Source organism: Phyllostomus discolor, chromosome 3, assembly GCF_004126475.2.
Source record: "Phyllostomus discolor isolate MPI-MPIP mPhyDis1 chromosome 3, mPhyDis1.pri.v3, whole genome shotgun sequence".
NCBI classification, from domain to species: domain Eukaryota; kingdom Metazoa; phylum Chordata; class Mammalia; order Chiroptera; family Phyllostomidae; genus Phyllostomus; species Phyllostomus discolor.
Window position 1 is genome coordinate 85,559,125 of NC_040905.2, and position 22,587 is coordinate 85,581,711.

Below are 22,587 nucleotides of genomic sequence, written 5' to 3' on the forward strand. Positions count from 1 at the left end.
TTTTATGGATATGATATAGGGGTCCACATTTATTTTTAACATGTGGATATCCAGTTGTCCCATCACCACTTTTTGAAAAGACTGTTCTTGCCCCATTGAATTATCTTGGCAACATATTGAAAATCAATTGGCTGTAATTGTGAGGGTTTATTGCTGGATCTCAATTCTTTCTCATTGATTTCTATGTCTTTTCCTATGCAAGTACCACATTGTTTTCATAACTGCAGATTTGTAGTTAGGTGTTGACATTAATGGGTATGAGTCCTCCAACTTAGTTGTTTTTCTTTTTTCAAGATTGTTTTGGCTATTCTCAGTTCTTTGAATTTCCATATGAATTTTATGGTCAGCTTGTCAATTTCTACAAGTAATCAGCTGGGACTGTGATAGGATATGCAGTACACTTTTATAATTGCACTTCTTAGTGAATGCTTAATAAACATTTGCTGAATGAATGGTTTTACTTTGTAGTGAAGGAAGTGGCATCTCCCATCTTCACTCACTCAGATTTGAGAATTTTACAATGGTTCTTGCTCCCCAGAATCTTACATATATTTAGGTTATGAAGATGGCAATACTGGAATATACTACTAAAAATTAACCATAGAGCCAAGTTCTCTGTTTAGAGAATACTGCAGAGTTGTTACTGAAATACTGTCTTGGCTTGGTTAAGACCCCACAACTGGTAGAAACCTTTTCTTTGATTTAGAACATAAAGAAAAAGAAAAATAATGATTGAAACTGAAAATCAGTGATATGCCAGTATCACCTCTCTGATGAATATTTGGTTAAAGACAAATGAATCAGCATTCATATGCACCAGAATATTTTGTCTAATAGGCTGTGTAATATTAAAAAAAATGCAAAAATGGCTGATGTTGATGGTTTGACTACTATGTCCTGGTTAGTTCACTTTGAGTTCCTTGGGATTCATCAGTTTGCATCCTTTAAGGAACAAGTTTCTTACTTAGCATCCCTTAAGAAAGAGGCAAGAGGTAGTTAAGAGAATAAACTCTAGGCTCATATTCCTTGGGCTTAGTCCTAACTTTGTTGCTTATTAGCTCTGTAAGTTTTCTGACTCAGTTCATCACCTTTAACAAGGGGATAAGTGTGAATACCCATTTCATAGAGTGCCTGTATGCTGTATTTGTAATATTGACTAACACTACATTTTTAGGTAAAATGAAATAATATACACACAATTCTATAAAACTGTTAAGTGAATGCAGGTCATGCATTACAAAATACCCAATTTATCTAGCTTTCTTTATCTTTTGCATCATCTCCTCTCAACCTCATTCCATTATCAATTAATAATCCTGGTTCCAACCCACCTACCCAGAGAAATCCTAATTAGATTGTTATTGGAACATTGCCAGATTAATGACATGTATTTATTCTGCAGAATTCTCACTGTGTACTAAAAAAATGTGTAAAGAGCCCAGACTTAAGTGGATTTCAGTTTGGTACCATCTACTCTGAAAGAAAAAAAAAGAAAAACCTTTTGCTTTTGTTTCAATTTATAGACTCAGTGGTGGATCAGCTCATCGAATGAGCAAAAGCTAAGTGTGAATACTCGGGGAACATCAGGTGCTAAAAGTTCGGAGGAGTTGAATTTTTTCAGTCCAGTAAGCCAAAGCACTTGATCTTTTATTGACTGAATATGGTTGCTGTAAAAAGAAATGAAATGTCCTAAGTATTCAGGGTTGAATAACTATGAATGCTTTCTATTTCCACTGCTCAAACACCCTTAACTTTACGCTATATATAATATATTAGCATGTTCAGGCTTTATAAAGAAAATATACCTTTTTCCTCCTGACAGTATTAAAATGACCACTATAAAATATGTATCTCCACCCTGGCCGGGGAGATCAGTTGGCTGGAGTGTTGTCCTGATGCGCCAAGGTTCTGGGTTTGATGTCCGGTCAGGGCACGCACAAGAAGCAAACGGTGAGTGTGTGAGTGGAATGCAAACTGAAGTATCTTTCTCTCTCTCCCTCTTTTTCCCTCTCTCAAATCAATCAATAAAAAATATATTTCCAAGGGATAAAATTCTCTCGATGTTGTATTCTGTGTATTAGCAATTATTTTTCCAGATTTGCCTTCTGTTTTACCTAGGTAAAACAAGTAGAAATGAATGTAACACACAGGGATGTTTCTTATTTGAAAGAGTCCAGGATGTGGTTTTCTTCCAAATGGTCATTTCCTTTGATAAAAGTGCTGGAACTAGATGCTGGAGGCTATGCAAAGTGCACTCAGAACAGCACACAGGCCCAGCCTGGCAAAGCTGACCAGGAGGCCCTGGAGACAGCCCCACTGGGCTAGCATAACAGTTCCATTATTCAGCATGGCAAGTCTGTCACCCCACTTATTAGCATAGCTTGGAGGTTAAACAATGGTGTCTCCTCCTACTTATTCATTATCAAATTACTTCACAATGTTTATTTAGACCTGCTCTCACTGAGTACAGGCACCAAGTTATAAAAACACGACTTTCTGCAAAGGCTTTATTAAAGAGAACTCTCCAAGAGGAAAACTCTCTCCATGGGAAGGGAGGAAATGTATTTCTCTGCGTTCAAGAAAATCAATTCCAGTAGAAGTTTCAAATATCTCAGAATGACTATATAGGATGTGAACTTTCCTTTTATAAAAAGAATTCATGGTTCTTAGAATGGTGTCATTTAAATATTGATGTAATTAATGCCACAACATTGTTAATTGAAAATATCACTGGGGCTTATAAATAACAAATTAATAGTAAATGGAAAAATGCACTTTATTGCCAGTGACTTCAAGTAAAATGCCCATTTAACCTACAGCATTGCAGAAATATAGATGCAGACCAAGGTGTCTTTGTCAGGTTTTAGTGGGTAAGGCTGTGTTGGTCTCATATAAGTTTATATTGATCAACAATATTTAATTTTTAAAAAGTGTGAACGCTTCAAAGGAGGAAGACTAATTTGGGGGTATGTTTTGGTGTTTAGAACAAAACATCTACTTTTTACTTTCAGTCACTGAAAAAATGATGGACCTGTTAATCTCTTACTAGAAAAATGTCTACTCATTAGGCAACTTGGAAACACGCTTTTATTTCTTAGCTAGGAGGGTAGACCCACCGGGTCAATTTCCATGTTAAGTCTGGAAGTGGAAACTGCTCCTGGGTATGGGTCTACCCACACCTCTTTCACATGGAGCCCTCCTTCCTTTCCCCTAGACATTGTTTCCAGAGAGGAGGCAGTGACTGGGCTGGGAGTGTGAGAGCCCCCAGCTCCTCAACACACACAGCTATGACAGCGCTCGAATAATGACGTGAGCACCCAGGCAAGCCCAGATGCTGTGCAAATCCTGTCTGAAAGGCAAGCAGCTGTGCAATCATTTATCTAGGCTGGGTAGGAAATGGCTTCTTTTACAAGATTTTTTTTCAAAAGCAAATTTGAGACTCTGGCTGTGATGTGACTCCTGGTAGTTTTAATGTAGGAATCAACTTTATCCCTCCTCCCTAACAGCATGCTGAAATTTTGGAAGAGCTGAAGTCTCCTTCTCGTTGGTATTTTCATTTTGCAGGTGGCTTTTAGTGTTTAACTGGATTACATAAAATCAATGACTTTAAGGAAGATAAGAACATATGTTAACTGCAGAATAAACCCACCAACCATTAGAGTTACCAACCAGGGAAACAGACCCCTAGTGCTTATATTTTTAGACTCTTGATTTTTATAGCCTTCCAACAAGCCACTTTGTCTAATTATAAATCTTAAGGCAATTTCAAAATGGGAAGAACTGCACTCAGTCCATGAATTTAATAAGCAAATCATTTCTTTATATGCTTACTTTGCATTCCAAGTCTTCCAGAAATGAAGCTCCAGTGCATTTGAAAATATCCTGGGAGTCACACAAACATATGTGACACATCTCAGATTTATCTTTGGCATCTCTGTCACTTACTCGGAAGCTGCACACCAACAGAATGTGTCCTGCCCCACGCAGCCCTTGCATCGCTCTAGGAATGCATGATTCCACTTCTGTTTAACATGCAGGTTTAGTGGAGACACAAATCTGATACAGTTATACTTTTAAAAACTCTAGTTTACAGTCGAGCACTATGCCTTTTAATTCTGACTAGGAAATCAGATTGGATGAATCTGGGAACACAGCTTCACAGTGTGCAGAACCCTGGCTCTGCACCTGAGGAAGATCAATGAGGAAAAGCATTGATTTCCTGGCAGAGTGCAAATGCAGTTAGCTCAGAAACACTCTGCTCCGGATTTTGTTATTCAGGTCATTCTGTCACACATGTTTTCAAATCAAGCTCTTATCATGCAGAGGCTCCCTGGATTCAGTTTAGCTCTAGTTACACATTCATAAAAACCATGTCTTCTAGAAGGGAAAAGAACTCAGCATATCCACAGTTCAGCCTCTATGTTTGCTCAGGGCTAAATGAAATAGCCTTTCCTTCAGTGACATTTCACTGTGTCACCATGTCACTGGGTAGAGAAAGCTCCTACAGGAAGGTGAGAGGATGCATCACCAGGAAAACACTATCTTCAGCTATGGTGAATTCGATGTTCATCTGGGCAGCTTGGCCTGTTCATTTTCCTTTTTCTTTTTTTTAATTAAAGAAGCAAATGTGACCAAGAAATTACCAGGAGGACCCACTGCAGTTATGCATGTGTGTGTGTGTAGGTATACATAGAAATGAAACATATAGCCACATGCAGTATGTATAAAAATATGTATTGCAATATTTCATACTTGTTAGTGAAAATATTTTTACAACATAGTGCCTCCCAAGTGCAGGAAATAAATCAAGGCTTTTAAAAGTGATTGCAGATGATTCATTTAGTGCTGTCATAATACAGTGTTTTCTTTAATGAAAATTTATGTCGTTTTTCCTGGACTCAGTGGGATAAATTTATACTGGAAGACGGAAGGGACTGATATACCCAGTATGAAACACACCCAGTACTTGACCATAAACAGGAGCTTGACCAAGCGAGGCACAGACTGATACCGTCTGAATGCACCTTTCAGATCCAAGATTTTTCATGTTAAAATTAGTGAACGAGTGCAGTAGAAACTGGTAGCATCTGGCAATGAGACACAGCACTTCCAGTTCAGCCTTATGCTGATATCATAGTGAACTATCAACAGACTGCTTCAGAGTCAGATAATGGATCTGTGTTTAAAGCCCTTGCAGCTGTGAACATCTGCGGTAAGAGGGAAACCAAACTAGCAGCTCTAGTGTCCTAGAGCAATCAAAAATGCAGAGATCTAAAGAATACTGCCAGAAAAGGACAACCAATGTAAAATCATGAAGCAGGGAGGGCAACTAACAAATTTCTATGTATATGTATGTATATGTGTACATATGAGTGATATATATAAATACATACTACATATAACTTTATGGTCCTGAAATATAAACCGAGAGCTCATGATAAACAAAGCATGGGTGCCACCAATTGGGAGCAGAAAAAAAAATCCTTTCTGATGTAGTATTAATCACTGTATTAATCCCTGTACTGATAAAATAGTTCAGGAGATAATAGTCTTTAAAATTTTTAATGACACAAAGGGCTGTCCTGGCTGGGATGGGGTGTGGGGGTGGTTTGACACGGGGGGTGGGGGTAGGTGGGTAGGGGGAGAAGTGAATGAACTGTCAGGACTGGGGTCTCATCTCAGGGTTCCTGAACACTGCGCACTGAGGTCCACTGTGGACTACCGACCATGTGCACCAGAGCTTAGAGAAGCCAGTCCAGTAACTCCAGGAGCACAAGTGTGAGAGGGAGGGTGACTTTTTATTGCCCATGAAGTAAAAAGTAATGTTCCAATATGATTTTCACTCTTACAACAACCTAACTTAGAATATCAAAGAAAACCTTATATACTGTATCAGTCAGGGTGCAATCAGGAGAGAGAAATCACACAGCAATTTGAACAGGAAAGCTTAATATAATGATTTACTAATTTAAGAGGGGAATTAGAGTGATAAAGTATTGGCTACTTAGAAGATAAAGAAAACTCTAAAGAAGGTAGGAAGTACAGATACAAAAGCATGACAGAATAAAATAAAAATATAATATAATAAATATAATATAATAAATATGATATTATATATGATATGATATGATATGATATGATATAATATAATATCACTACCCCTATGGCTGACATAGAAAAACCTAGGAGGAGCCTCCCAGGCCTGTGATGTAGATCTTGTTGGAAAGGGCATGGCCATGGCTCACTAAAGGGAAGGAAAGTTGTGAGTGGAACTTGCTGGAAACCCTCCCAGGATGCCAAGGAAAGCTGTTCATGGGAAAGCACATCACAGGAAGTATGCCAGGGCAAACCCACCTGAGCCTGGTGCCAGGAGAGGTTGCAAGGACCTCGAAGTGGAGAAGCTGTGAGCACATCAGGAGTCAGGCACTAGAAAAGCCGCCTGAGGGAAGAGTGTGTGCTGCGGGGGCTGGGCCTGGCGAAGCCCCGAGGCCACTGTGCCAGATGCTGGGGAGAACACCTGCAGGCAATGTCCATGCTCAGGAGCTCAGGGAGCAAAGACTTCTGAACAGGGAAGCAAACCCTGTTCTCTTACAATGTTTCTTCAGTGCCCTCCACGGACAAAGCTCACCATGCCTGGCAGCAAAGGGGAAATATTTAATGGGCCCAGGTCCATTTTTGAAGAGCAGGCAAAAAGGTTGAATCTGGAGCTGAGAAGCAACCAGGGGTGTCTGCCTTGTGGCCCGCGAGCCACATGCAGCCCAGGATGGCTATGAATGTGGCCCAACACAGAATCGTAAATTTACTTAAAATTTTTTTTTTTTTGCTTGTCAGTTTTCGTTAGTGTTTGTATATTTACTGTGTGGCCTAAGACAACTCTTCTTCCAGTGTGGCCCCGAGACGCCAACGGTTGGACACCAATGGCTGGCATGGCACAGGTTTAGAGTCATCATAGCCCTTGAAGTGGGAAATCTGAATACACTGGGGGTCTTTACATAGCAGGATGATTCTTACACTATGAGTCGTTTTTTGTTCTCCGTTACATTTTCATGAGGTGACTGCTCAGGGGAACAGTACGAATGGTAGCAGCACAACTCCCTGACCTACCGAAGTCTAAATCATCCTCTTGCATCATTTCCACCATGTTCTAATCACAGATGTGGAAGAGATAGAGCATTATCAACACTTCCTTTTACAATTACATATTGCAAAGTTAAATGCACTGAATTAAATGACCAGGACTCAAACCAAGTGTTTTTTCCTTTTCATAAAATTGCCGTAAAACAAATGTTCTTCATTTCTTTTTGGTTAGCCTAATTAGATGCTGTAGTAGTTCGCTAGGGGTGCCACGGCCAAGTACCACAGATTTATATTCTCATTACTCTGGAGGCTAGAAGTCAAGATCAAGGTGTCGACAGGACTGGTTTCTCCTGAAGCCACTCTCCTTGGCTCGTAGACAACGGTCACCTCATTGTGTCTCCACATGACCTTCCTCCCCTCTGTGCATTTCTGTGTCCAAATTTCCTCTTTTTACAAGAACACCAGTCCCATTGGGTCCGGGCCCACTCTAATGGTCTCATTTTAATTTGATTACCTCTCCCAGCACAGTTGGTTACATTCTGAAGTTCTGGGGGTTAGGGTTTCAGGATTTGAATTTTAGTTGAAACACCATTCAGTCCATGACAGGTGGTTCACTGTGGAGTAGTTAACTACAAATTTCAGATCAGCCAGTGCCGTACTGGGCAATTTACCTGTCCACCTTGAACCTCATTTTCTGCACTACTTTGCAAAGCTGTTGTGAGAAATAAATAAAGTAATATGGGCAAAGCATTTAGTTTCTGGAGTAGACTAAGAGCAATAGATGTTAGCTATTAGTAATGATGATATTATTTTATCATCATTTATTTAATTTTGAATACAGAATGGGTACTTCTCAGATGACCTGATACCTTTGCTTATCATATGGCAGGGAGGGCACACAATTAATAATTAGCAAGTTAAATGTGTGCTTTCCTCAGGACCTCAGCACTTGCTGTTCTTCATGCCTGGACCTCTTCACAGCTGGCTTCTCTCAGGCTCTGCCCAGACGGCACCCACTCAGAGAGCCTTGCTTGGCTGCTCTGTGTAAAGTAAATGCTCACTCTTGCTCTGTCTCTCCCGTTGCTTTGCTCATAGTCCTGAGCAAAATCTGCAATTATCACTTTTTCCCAACATGTTCTTTGTCTCTTCTACCATAATGTAAAACTACCTTACTCATTTTTACATCCCAAGTTCTGTGTTCTGTTACCACATCTCAAGTTTTATTCATGTTTAAATGAATAAAAAACAAAGAAACTATGCACCATGCTATGTTGAAGCATGCACAGGGTGAATAAAAATATGTAGCCATATACTCAAGAACAAAAATTGAAGATGTCAAAAGGAGAAAGTGATATATTAAACACTTTTGGGAATACTTATAATTTTATAATTCAATTATACAATATTAATTATTTATGTCACAGGAAAACATTTTTGTTCCTTTCCAGGACACTGGCCAAGTTACTACAATAAGCTGATATGTTAAAATGTTGACTTTTAAATCTGCGAGTGGAGAGCTAGAGCTCTTTCAGCAATCATTATAATCCCCTGAAAATGGTATGAGAACGTGAGCACTTAATGAGCTCTCTTCTTCCCTGCCAACCCACTCCAGTGCATCTGATCTGATCTTAGGGTTACCACAGGCTTCAAAGGGGGTTAGGGTCAACTCTGCAGGACCCCAAGGAAGGAGAAGAAAAGACCCAGCACACACAAAGGCCATCCAGTCTGAATGCACATTTCTTTGACTGAGTCCACAATGCATGAGTATTGCGACAATGATTAGTTGTGGCTCAGGATTGTTATGCTGGCCCGAGTGGTCAGGCAGACCATTTAAATGCTCCAAATTCTTTTGCTAGCACCAACCACGGAGTTATGAACAAGTCAAATGTATTTTGTGTATGCAAAAAATGAGCACCTGTCTATATTTTATGCATGAAAATTTCAAAAAACTCTAGCTAAATTACCAGACGATTTGAGTTAAATAACACTAAATGTATGCAAATGTGTCTGTTGTGGGCCTCTTGTGTATTGTCGCTTTATTGTCGCTATTTTAATCACACTGATGGAAATTTCAGACTGTCCAAATTGGAGACCGCATTTTGCTGTACCTTTGAAATAGAAACAGATCATCTGAGTCTGTTAATAGAGTCAATGAACCCTCTGACTCTTAAAAATTAACTTCAAACTGAAGAAAGAAGAGTTCTCTGCAATCAGCACGCCAGCCCTGGTGCAAGGCAGCTGGCGTTCCCGCAGGGATCAGTGCGGGGTGGGGTCAGAACAGGGCTCAGGGATCAGTGCACAACTCACAAACAAGGTAATTTTCTCCTCGAACAACGGTTTACTTAGAGTTTCACCATCTCACAAGTGAAATACTGAAATTAACACTAAAACGACATGGTGTGGATTGAGATAAAAGTTGAGTCAACTATGTTCAGTTGATCTCACATTATGAATTTATTTTTTTCAACATCTCAGTTTTGCTGTCCTTTAAAAGATGTTTAAAGGAACAACTTTAGAAGCATGTTAAAGGGACTTTCCTTGAGTGGGTTGGACTCAGGTGATTACTGCAGTCATGATCCTGGTATCTAGAAAGATGAGTTCAATTTATTAGTCCCCAAATAATCAGCTGGGTAGAAATATAGCCTTTCCTGCTGGTTAGAGAGAGTGGAGAGTACCAATGTGGGTAGGGGTATAGCCAAGCTAAGATGAGACCATTTGCTGTGGCTGCCTTACAGAATGCCTACACATCAGGTGCCTTATATATACAAGCATTTCCACTGTAATGCAATACGTATGTTCCTGATAAACTTCATGTGCTACAAGATCGTGCATTGAAAGGAGTCTGGCCCACTGGCTAAATAGAGCTGGGTCAGGTGGTTCAAACAGATGAAACTTTGTAACCAGAGCATCAGGAACATAATAATTAAGAAAATTACCAACACAGTTTAAAGACATTCTAAATTCTGAATAAATAAATATCTTAGTAAACATAAGACTTTATCTCTTTTGTTTTTAAGTGAAGGGTGCTGGATGAAAGAGTATATAAGGAAGAGTAAAGGCTACTAAAGCTAGAGAGATAAGGACGAAATACACAAAGGCGGAGGAAGAACCAAGCCCAGTGCACCCACATGAAGTTCAGACTGAACTGAGTCAAGAGGAAGAGCGAGTGGTGGACGGGCCTCACAAGGACTCTGCTCCTTGGTGGCTCACTGCATTCAGCTCCTGTTACTTGGTGACAGAAACCATTAATGTGAGGGATGGTTAATTTTATGTGTCCACTTCACTGGGCTAAAGAATGCTCAGATAGCTGGTAAAACATTAGTTCTGGGTGTGCTTGTGAGGGTGTTTCCAGAGGAGTACTATTTCACAGCAATTTGATTAGACAGGCAAGTTCACTAGGAAAAAATGATTCAGAAGGCCCAAGGGTGTTAATTTTGGCTCTCTCTCACGGGCAGTCTAACTCCGAACAAGTCAACTGCTTTACAGTAACCAGAGTGTGAGACCATTCATAAAGTACACAAATTCTCATCCTGGGAAAGTCCACTTTACCTGTGGGGCAAAATACAAATATACTTTCTTCCCACTGTCTAGTTCTATTTATAGTAAGAGAGAATGATTGCCCCCAGCTCTTACTCCGACCATACCACACCACACCAACACACACACACACACACACACACACACACACACACACACACATACACACCCTACTTTGGATAAATACCCAAAGGATTTTAATCAGTTCACAATGTATGGGTTCAGTAAACAGTAATTAAGAGTAATAAACTTATTTCCTTTATCTGTTCCTTTTAGGACATTTGAGAATTCTGTTTTTAACCTTTATCACTCACTTAAGAAAGATGACCCCACATTTTCTTTGTATAATACACTATTCCCCAGCACATGTAAGGGGAACTTGGCATATAAGGGTAGTGTTTTTTTTTTCACTGATCTTTCTTTCCAGGACCAAGCAACATGAACTCCAATTATTTTATCCACCAAGAAAAGAGAAGGTTATGCAAAGGGCTACATGAGGCTTTTTGATCATGAGATGAAACTAAATGCATTACTTACTTAACTGAGCTTACAAATATGGCCAGGATTTTATAATGTCTGTTAGCATCTTCTGTTTTTTAAAAAATAATACCAGGGCTTCTGGTGAAGTGTAGGTGACCCTTCATAGACCCCAGTCAATGTCAAGTATCTACTTTTCTCTGGAGCCTCCTGTGTGGTCAGCTATAGTTGCTGTGTTCATGGACCCACAGGGCAGGCTGCCAGGTCCAAAATGTACACATTCTACAGTTTGACCCTTCAAGGTACTATAAAAATATAAATACATTTCTTTGGAGAAAACTCTCTGCTCCAGCATGATCCCTTGAAACCATCCAATTTGATCTGTGATTCCTGCTGAGATATGCATTACATCATGGTCTATTCTCAGCTTGTTACATTAATCAAAACCTATCCCATTTATTAAACAGCTTCCTGCAGCTCAGGCATTTGAAATGCAGAGTGCCAGCAAGCAGCTGCCAAACACCATGAAGGAAAGAGGTGGGCTGGATTTGAGTAATGTACAAATTGAATTTCAAGTGACTGAGCAGCTTCTTTATCTCGTGGTGACACAACCAGGGACTGTGGCAGTGTTCTTAAGGAAATAAACCCAGAGCCACGATTCAGTCATGGGGTGGTTACCATGGCCCTGCCCAGCAGTCTTTCCGGAGTTGCTGATGAGTGTGACCTTTGCAAAAATGCACAAAGCCTTGATTTCTGCACGGTTAACCTTTACAAGCCAGAACCCCTCTGTGAAACCTGCCCACAACAGAGGAAAGCTTCAGAATCAAAACAGACCCATACACGTTTTATGAAAGAGAAACTACAAACATGCATATGCACACACATATTCTCAGAGGATGAAGACACTGAACCCATTTTCAATTATTCTCTCCACTGTGCGTTTCCAAGCATTTACGTTCCTCTTCCTTTGGAGCAGGGAAGTACCAGTCGGTACTCGGGGCCGTGTCAACCCTGTACTTAAATTCACTCACTCCACTTTCAGAACTGCCTTGACCGAAACTGGTGGTGAGAATGGAAATTACGTATGTTCAGGAGTATGTGAAGAGTCATTGAAACCATTTGCTCATCATTCAACAATGACCAAGCGCACACGCTGAGGCAAAGGAGTGGGCATTGACTTGATAGCCTTGGTTTCCACCACTGATCAAAGCAGAAAACCATGTGATAACATCTGGAACGTGTTCTTTATTCCAAATCCTGTGGATATTGATTGGGAGGATAAGGAGCACTGGGCATTAGGAGGGTGACTATAACAATATTCTTAATCTGTTCCAATAATGAAACAAACTTTCTTTCTATGGCTCCCTCATGCTCATAATAGTACTTTTAAAAAATCAAGTCCAATTTTTCTCATGATGAATAAACTGATTCAGATCACATTAATCATTAAGGAAACGTAAGTTATACTGGCTTAGCTAATCCTCTTAATATCTAGTTCTATTAGTAGTAATATTTTTTCTATTGGACTTTTCTCTTGAGTAAGTCTTTTACATACCGTACCTTACGTGATTTGCCTAGCAAGCCTATGAATTAATTAGAATAGGGTTAAATTCTTACTATTGTTGAGAAAACTAAAGTCCAGAAGAGGTTAAAGAGCATGTCAAAGGTTAACATGGCAAATCACTAGTAATCCTGGAATGTGAACTTGCTTTTCTGTGATTTTTATGAACAAGGAGGGATATGGCAATACGAATATGGGGAAACTTCAAAAGACATGTTGATGCATCTTTACAGGGTGGCAATCTTCGGCTTCCCGTTTACTATATCCACGTCAGAATCCTTGTCAAAGTGCAGGAAACCCTGATCTGTAAACGCCCAGCTTAGAAACGATGCAGCCAGCCAGACAACTGCCTTCTGGCTATTTTTTTTACTGTCAGCTGATCAACCCTGAGGAAATGGTGGGGAGGGGTTAGGACCTACTTTTAGAGGCTCAGTTCAGAAATGAAAAGAAGTGAGAGGGAGGAGTCACTACAAAAGAATCAAGAGAGAACAGATAACCTCCAGAGTCCTTCATTTGTTCATTTTCCCTCCATAGGTTAGGTAGAAAAATTGCCAGAGAAAAGAGTTAGTGAAATTCACGAACCCCTTTTAGTCCTCACATATGAGGTATTGCATGAAGTTCTGGGAATACGGATTCAAGATCTGTCTACAACCAACTTAAGCAAAGACGCGGTACAAAGGCTGCTGAGAAAAGTACAAGGCAAATTAGAACACAGAGGCTGGAAGGTTTATTGCTGGTGGAGGAAGCCAGGGAAGGCTTTGTGTTCAGTGATGCGGCCGTGATAGATGAGTTGGACCCAGTAACTAAGTCCCAGTTCTCAGAAGTCAGGCTAATGTGTTGTTACTTCGTTGATTCCAATTTTGGACCTTAAAGGTTTTTGTGGGAGTGTTGTAGGGTTTGGTTACTTTTACAAGATATACAATACAAATAGCAATGGATATAGTGTTGGATAAATTTATGCAAGTATATATCTTAAGCCCTTTTGTATACCAGGCATACATTATCACTCATTTTCACAACTATTCCCTAAAGTAGGTATTATATCATTTACAGATGAGGAAAGTGAGGCTCAGAAAGGCTAAGTCATTTGCCTTTACTGTTAAGCAGAAAATTAATACAGTTATCTTTAAGCAAACAAAGTGTCAAACAAAAGAATAATACTCATACAAATCATAACAGGCATAGATAAACCAGCCCTAGTCTTCCATGTGAAATGCAAACCTTTCCAAAATACTTTTTCTTTTCTATAAGACCATGGGCCTTTCATTTTGGCCAAGGATGGTTTTTCTCCCGCCTCACTGTTCAGGGAGGGTGGGTGAGGGGACCTGGAAGCCTGCCCCGTGGGTCTATGAATAAGTTCATGACAGGATGTAGCTTAAGTTAAAAATGAAAAACAGGGGAGAGGGTGTAAGTCAATGTGAAGGCTGACCCTGCTTGCCTGAGAGGCGGTTGTCTGAGGGAAAAGCATGAGATTTTTAAAATTTTAAGCTGTCAACTCCGGCATACATCTTCAGAGGCACCTAAGGCCTCTGTGTTTTTGCTGTTCAGACTCTTGATTCCAAACGATTGCTTCTTAAACTGCTGCCCCATTGCTTTCTGGTGCAGCTTTAAATCTGGGTCTCTAAGAAATCAGTATGAACAAGTTTCTTTGAGCCATCAAAGTAAAGCCAAATGCTTGGTCCTCAGCAGGAGAGAGACTTTAATTAATTCTGGACGACCTTTCCATTGAAAAGCAAAACACTGCCCGGAGGCTCCTTAGAAAGGTTAGGTTGTACCTTTTTCCTCTATTGTCCTGAGGCAGGTATTAGTGCTTCTCACACAAGTTTCTGCCTCCTGCATTTTTGTGTTCTTTAATAAAGGCAAAACAAACTAAAACACACAATCGAACAAAAAAAGCCCCGTTTGTAGCCAGATAGCCTCTTGATTCAAGCAAGAACTAAACCAGCGTGTGAAACCTTCCATCACAATAAAATATGGCTAAAGCCTCATCAATACTCATTTAGCAAGTGCTTCATACTGGACTGTCTTTTTCTAATACTTAGGAATTCCATTATTTCTTATTTCAGTGAACATGTTAGAAAAAAAAATTAAGTGAGATGGGATTAGGCTTGCCATTTGTCATTTACTCAGAGTGGAATTCCGGCCTGACACGTGGGCACTCATACCCGGAGCTTAATGCTTTTAGTAATTATAAGGATCATGTAGAGGATGTTGATTGGTGAGGGGAAAAAATCTTTATTAACTGCTCAAAAATAGTTAATTCTTCATTAGTCAGAGCACTGCACTAGAGGCTGCTGCCTGTGAACCATGGATTAGAGTTTATGATAGTAATAACCTCCCTGAAAAAACATTTGTTACTATACTTAATGACCAGATTTTAGTGCATTAACCTTCCTCGGGAGGTCAACTAACAAAATGGATGTTAACTGCTTGTAACAACCAATTCCTCTGAAATTAATATTTAGATGCCTTTGGTGTCAAAAAATCTTCCTTCCATATCAGGTCATTAAAAACACTTCTAAATTATTAATAGCAGGCAGAATTCAATGCCTGAAAGATTTCCATTCCAATTCTCTTTATTCTCAGCCTCCTCCTGTTTTCTCAAACAGAGTTCTCTTCTGCAGGAACAAGGAAGGCATTCAGGGAAATTAGGTCTCAAAAATGCATGTGGGTCAACAATGCACTGCAGTTTTGAAAAGGTCAGTCTTTAAGTTCAACAGAAATAAACATAATAGGAGTGTGAAAGGCAATGCTGAGATCACACTGCGAACCTGACAGGGACAAACCGCACGCCGCGCCTCCGGCTCAGGAGCCACAGCCCTCTCACCACCTGTCAGGAACTCCTTCAGGACATTTTTGCATCCCTTTTGCAACTGGCCTCCTGGTTCTCCTCTCTGGCCCAACCCCCAACCTTCAAATTGGAAACAAACCACACTTATGTCAAAAGAACTTCTGAACTATTTCCTTCCTGAGCAATCCCAGAATATAAAACGTGTTCTGAAATGCTGTACCGTTCCCTGGAGAAATTTTATGATTTGGTTACTGCAGCATGTGCTGCTCCTTGGCTGGGGTAGCCTTGAGTGGATGCCAAACAATGAAGCCATGCTATTATTAGCCTTCTCATTCAATGGTGACAGAACAGTCTGTGTTTCTATTTTCAGACTGTGTTCTTCTAGAGCAAGAGTTAGGCAGAAACTTAAACCTCAGGGTCAACATTGCACCAGTAGGGCAAAGGAGGCATCGACTGCCAAAACATGCACAGTGGCACGAACATAAAATTGTTTTAATGCTGGTTATTTGTAGGCAGAGGTAAAATACAGAAAGATAGCCAAAGCCCTAGGGGCCAAAACCTCTCCTGGTTTCAACAGAGGCTTAGTTAGCTATTGCAGATGAGACGGCACCACTGGGATCTCAACAATGAAGTTGCCGCGTTTAATGAGTTTTCCCAAATCACGAATTCGGTAACATTCATAACTCAGTCATTTACATCAGCCCATATTCATGTACAAAATGATAAACTAGTATTGCACAGAGTTGTGGTTTGCATGATAAGGGGGATGGTATAGGCATTCCTTCTTTTGTTTATTATACTTTGCTACATTGTGTTTTGTAGATGTTGCGTTCTTTACAAATGGAAGGTTTGTGACAAACCTGCTTTGAGCCAGTCCATCAGTGCCCTTTTCCCAGTAGCGTTCGCTCACTTTATGTCTCTGTCTCACATTTTGATAATTCTAGCAGTATTTCAAACTTGTTCATTATCATTCTATTTGCCTTGGTGATCTGTGACTTTTGCTGTTACTGTTGGAATTGTTTTGGGATACCACAAACTGTGCCCCTATAAAATGGTACACTTAATAAAGGTGGGTTCTGTTCCACCAGCTAGCCATTCCCTTTCCTTGGGCCTCCCAACTCCTTGAGACACAACAATATTGAAATTAGGCCAATGCATTCCCTTACAATGGCCTGTAAGTGTTCAAGTGAAAGGAAGACTCACACATGTCTCCTTTGAAATAAAAACCCTAGAAATTATTAAGCATAGCGAGAAAAACATGTACAAAGTGAAACATGCTGAAAGCTAGGCCGCTAGCACCAGTTAGCTAAGCTGTGAATGCAAAGGAAAGGTCTTGAAGGTTATGACAGTACTAATCCAGTAAGCACACAAATACGTTCACTGGAACACATAGTGAGTACATTAAAAACAACAACAACAAAAAACGTAAAACAACCTTATTGCTGATATGGAGAAAGTTGTACTGGTCTGAAGAAAAGATTAAAGCAGCAACAGCTTCCCTTAAGCCAAAACCTAAACCAGAGCAAGGTTCGCCTCAATTCTAGGAAGGCTGAGAGAGGTGAGAAAGCTGCAGAAGACAAGTCTGAAGACAGCAGAGATTGGTTCATGAGGTTTAAGGAAAGAGGTCAAGTCCATAACATTAAAAGTGGAAGGTGAAACAGCAGGTGCCGATGTAGAAGTTGTAGTAAGTTATCCAGAAGATCTAGCCAAGATAATTAATGAAGGTGGCTACAATAAACAACAGATTTTCAATGTAGATGACACAGCCTTATATTGGAAGAAGATGCCACCTAGGACTTCCATAGCTAGAGAGGAGAAGACAATGCCTGTCTTTAAAGCTTCAAAGGACAGGTAGGCTTTCTTGTTAGGGGCTCATGCAGCTGGTGACTGACTTTAAGTTGAAGCCAATGCTCACCTATTCTGAAAATTCTAGGGCCCTTAAGAATTATGCTAAATCTACTCTGGATGACAGTACATCTCTTTACAACATGCTTTACTGAATATTTTAATCCCACTGTTGAAACCTACTGCTTAGAAATGGATTCCTTTCAAAATATGACTGCTCATTAACAATGAACTTGGTTACTCGAAGGTGTGATGAAGTTGTACAATGAGATTAATGATTAATGTGTTTGTGCTGCTAACACAACATCCATTCTGTAGCCCATGGATCAAGGAGTTTAATATGCAATTCTTATTGTTGAAGAAATACATTCCATAAGGCTATAGCTGCCATAAATAGTGAATCTTCTGATGGATCTGGGCAAAGTAAATTGAAAACCTTCTGGAAAGAATTCACCATCCTAGATGCCACTAGGAGTATTTGTGATTCATGGGCAGAGGTCAGAATATCAACATTAATGTAAGCTTGGAAGAAGTTGATTCCAACCCTCTTGGATGATTTTGAGGGGTTCAACACTTCAGCGGAAGATTAACTACAGATGTGGTGGAAATAGCAAGAGAACCAGAATCACCATTAGAAGTGGAGTCTGAAGTTCTGACTGAATTGCCACAATCTCATGATAAAACTTCAATGGATTAGGAGTTGCTCCTTATCCATGAGCAAAGAAAGTGGTTTCTGGAAATGGATTCTACTCTGATGAAGGTGCTGGGAAGATTGTTGAAATGACAACAAAGGATTTAGAATATTACATAAACTTAGTTGTTAGAGCAGTGCCAGGGTTTGGGAGGGTTAACTTCAAATTTGAAAGAGGTTTTACCCTGGGTAAAATGCTATCAAAGGGCAACATCATGCTACACAGAAACTGTTTATGAAGGGAAGAGCCCATCAGTGCAGCAACGATGAAAGTCTTACTGTAAGAAAGTGACACAGCCGCCTCAGTCTTCAGCAGCCACCACCCTGTCCAGTCAGCAGCTGCCAACAATGAGGCAAATCACTCCACCAATGAAGAGATTATAACTTGCTGAAGGCTGAGATGATGAGTAATACTTCTTAACAATGAAATATTTTTAAAATTAAGGAATATATATTTTTTAGACATAATGCTATTACATACTTAATAGATGATATAGCGTAAAGATAACTTTTATATGCATTGGGAAACCCAAAATTTCATGGGACTTGCTCTACTGTGATACTTGCTTTATTATAGTGGCCTGGAATGAATCACACAATATCTTTGATGTATGCCTGTACAAAAAGCCCTCTTCCGCACGTCATGATGAGTTAGAAGTCCAGCACTGAAGTTTCCAGAGGAGCCAGGCAAGAGTGGGTACTTTTTTTCTAATTGAGGTACAGTTCTCATATTAGTTTTAGGTGTACAGTATAATGACTCTAGATTTGCATGTGTTATGAAAGGATCGCCACAGTCTAGTTGACATCCAACCACACACATGGTTAAATTTTTTTCTTTTTTTTTTTAAGATTTTGTTTATTTATTTTTAGAGAGGAAAGGGAGGGAGATAGAAAGAGAGAGAGAGAGAGAGAGAGAAACATCAATGTGCGGTTGCTGGGGTTTATGGCCTGCAACCCAGGCATATACCCTGGCTGGGAATTGAACCTGCGACACTTTGGTTCGCAGCCTGAGCTCAATCCATTGAGCTACGCCAGCCAGGGCAAATTTTTTTCTTATGAGGACTTTTAAGATGTACTCTCTTAGTGACTTTCAAATATGCAATGTGGTATTATTATATCCCTATAACTAACTTATTTATTTTATAACTGGAAGTTCATATCTCTTGACTTCATTTGCCCACTTTGCTCACCTCCCCACACCACCCACTATGGCAACCACTAATCTGTTCTCTGTATCTAAAAGACTTTTTAAAAAAAAATTCCACATATAAGGCAAATTATAACCTATTTGTCTTTCTCTCTCTGATTTATTTCATTTAGCATAATACCTTCACAGTCCATCTATGTTGTTGCAAATGGCAAGATTTCATTTTTTATGGGTGAATAATATTCCACTGTGGATCACAGTTTCATTAACCATTCATCCATGGAAACTTGAGCTGTTTCCATGTCTCAGCTATGATAACTACTGCTGCAGTGAACATGGGGATGCATATATATTTTAAAGTGAGTATTTTTATCTTCTTCAAATAAATACCCAGCAGCACAATGGCTGGATCATACACTAGTTCTATCCTTGGTTTTATGGGGAACTCCGTACTGTTTTCCAGCATGGCTGCACCAATGCACATAGCCAGCAGTGCACGTCCTCACCACTTCACATCCTTGCCGACACTCGCTATTTCTTATCTTCTTGATAATAACCATTTAAGCAGGTGTAAGTTATTAGCTCATAGTGGGTTTGATTTGTATTTCATTGATGATTAGTGCTGCTAAGCATCTTTTTGCATACCTGTTGGCCACCTGTATGTCTGCTTTGGAAAAATGTGTATTCAGGCCCTCTGTGCATTGTAGAAATTGGTTTGTTGTTTGTTTGTTTTTGCTAATAAGTTATGAAGTAATTTATATATTTTGAATATTAATTCCTGATCAGATATTTGATTTGCAAATATTTTCTCTTTCAGTAAGTTGCCTCTTCATTCCATGGATGGCTTCCCTTTTTGTGCAGAAGATATTAATTAAATGTAGTCCCTCTCTTTATTTTAGTTTTGTTTCCTTTGTTTTTGGTGTCACATCCAAAAAAATCATCACCAGGACTGATGCCAAGACAATTACCACCTATGTTTTCTTCTAAGTTTCTTCTGGTTTCAGGTCTTACATTAAACTCTTTAATCCATTTTTTACTTAAATTTTGTATATTTAACAATATACAAAAACAGTTTAAGATAGGTGAAAGACAGTGGTCTAGTGTCATTGTTTTGCATGTGGTGGTTGTTTGCACAAGATCATTTTTTTTGAAATTTAATCATCTGGTTTTATTTTCTTTAATTATTTTTATTGATTATGCTATTATAGTTGTCCTGATTTTTCCTGCTTTTACCCATTCCACCCAGCATCCCCCACTCCCTCAGGCAATCCCTACAACATTGTGCATGTCCACAGGTCATCCGTATTAGTTTTTCGGCTACTCCATTTCCTATACTGTACTTTACATCCCTGTGGCTATTCTGTAACTATTTGTACTTGTTTTCTTTTTAAAATATTTTATTTATTTTTAGAGGAGGGGGTTAGAGAGATGGGGAAAGAGGGAGAAAGAGTGGGGGAGAAACAACAATGTGTGGTTGCCTCTCATGTGCTCCCTTCTGGGGACCTGGCCTGCGACCCAGGCATGTGTCCTGACTGGGAATCGAACCAGAAACCCTTTGATTCACAGGCTGGCACTCAATCCACTGAGCCACACCAGCCAGGGCCCTATTGTACTTATTAATCCTCTCACCTCTTCACCTTTTCCCTTATGCCTCCTACCATTGGTAACTATCAAAACATTTTCCATATCTTGCCTCAGTTCTTCTTGTTTGCTTATTTTGTTTTTTAGATTCAATTGTTGATAGATTTGTATATTTGCCATTTTATTGTTCATAGTTTTCATCTTTTTTCTTAAATAAGTCCCTTTAACATTTCATATAATAATGGTTTGGTGATGATGAAGTCCTTTAATTTTTTCTTGTTTGGGAAGCTCTTTATCTGCCCATTCTAAATGATAGCTTTGCTGGGTAGACCAATCTTGGCTGTAGGTCTCTGCTTTTCATGACTTTGAATATTTCTTGCCAACCCCCTCTAGGCTGCAAAGTTTCTTTTGAGAAATCAGCTGACAGTCTTATGGGAACTCCCTTGTAGGTAACTAACTTTTTCTTCTCTTGCTCTTTTTAAGATTCTTTATCTTTAACCTTGGGCATTTTAAAGATGATGTGTCTTGGAGTATGCCTCTTTGTATCCATCTTGTTTGGGTCTCTGCTTCCTGGACTTGCACGTTTATTTCTTTCACTAAATTAGGGAAGTTTTCTTTCATTATTTTTTCAAAGAGATTTCTAATTTCTTGCTCTTTCTCTTCTTCTGGTATCCATATGATGTAAATGTTGGACCTCTTGAAGTTGTCCAAGAGGCTACTTATACTATCCTCATTTTCTCGGATTCTGTTTTCTTCTTGTTGTTCTGATTGATTGTTTTTTGCTTCCTATGTTCCAAATCATTGATTTGATTCTTGGCTTCATCCACTCTACTGTAGTTTCCCTACAAATTGTTCCTCACTTCAAATAGTGTATACCTCCTTTCTGACTGGATTCTTTTTATGCTGCTGAGGTCCTCACTAAGTTTCTTGAGCATCCTTATAACCAGTGTTTTGAACTGTACAATGATAGATTGCTTATCTCCATTTAGTTCTTATTCTGGAGTTTTGATCTGTTCTTTCACTTGGGCCATGCTTCTTTGTCTCCTTGTTTTGGCAGCCTCCCTGTGTTTGTTTCTATGTATTAGGTAGAGCTGCTTTGACTCTTTGTCTTGGTAGTGTGGATTAATGTGGTGTTGGGTCCAGTGGCACAGACTCCTCTATCACCAAGCTGGGTTACTCAAGTTGTGCCCTTCGTGTGGGCTGTGGACACCCTCTTCATGTAGTGAAGCCTTGGTTGTTGTTGACAGATCAATGGGAGGGATTTACTCAGGCCTATCAGCTACAAAGATTAACTGTGACCCTTCCTACCAACTTCCACCCTCCATGGAGGAGCAGCTGTGCCAGGTCAGGTTGGTGGTGCTCTGATGTGGTCTGTAGCTGTCCACTGGCTGTGCTGGCCCTGGTATGTCTGGAGTTGTGTAGGCCAAAGTCAGCCCCCACCTCTATTTTGCTGGGGGCCACCTGACTGAGCTATAAAGCAATCTGAGATGGCTGCTACTTGTGCTGGGCTTAGAGACTCATAGGCTAAGCCAAGCTGTGAATCCAGGCTGGCTGCTTCTACTGCCATGCCTGGGACACACTGAGGCCAACTATTGCTTGTGTGAGAGGATTTAGGAATTTGTGCAGCATGAGCCAAGACCAGCCATTCATATGGAAAGCAGCTTGGGTGGGCCCAGCTTTAGAGGGTTCCTAAGATGGGTGAAGCAAAGGCTCTGGGGATCTCCAAGGCAGGTCAAACAGTGTTAGCCAGGTTGAGGGGGTCTCAGATTTGGCACCAGCTTGCTAACTCTTGGCTCAGTGGAGGGAGGGTTTAGAAAAGGGACAATAGCCTCTGCTGCTCTTGATGTAAGACACCTCAGTTCTTCCCTGTATGACACCGG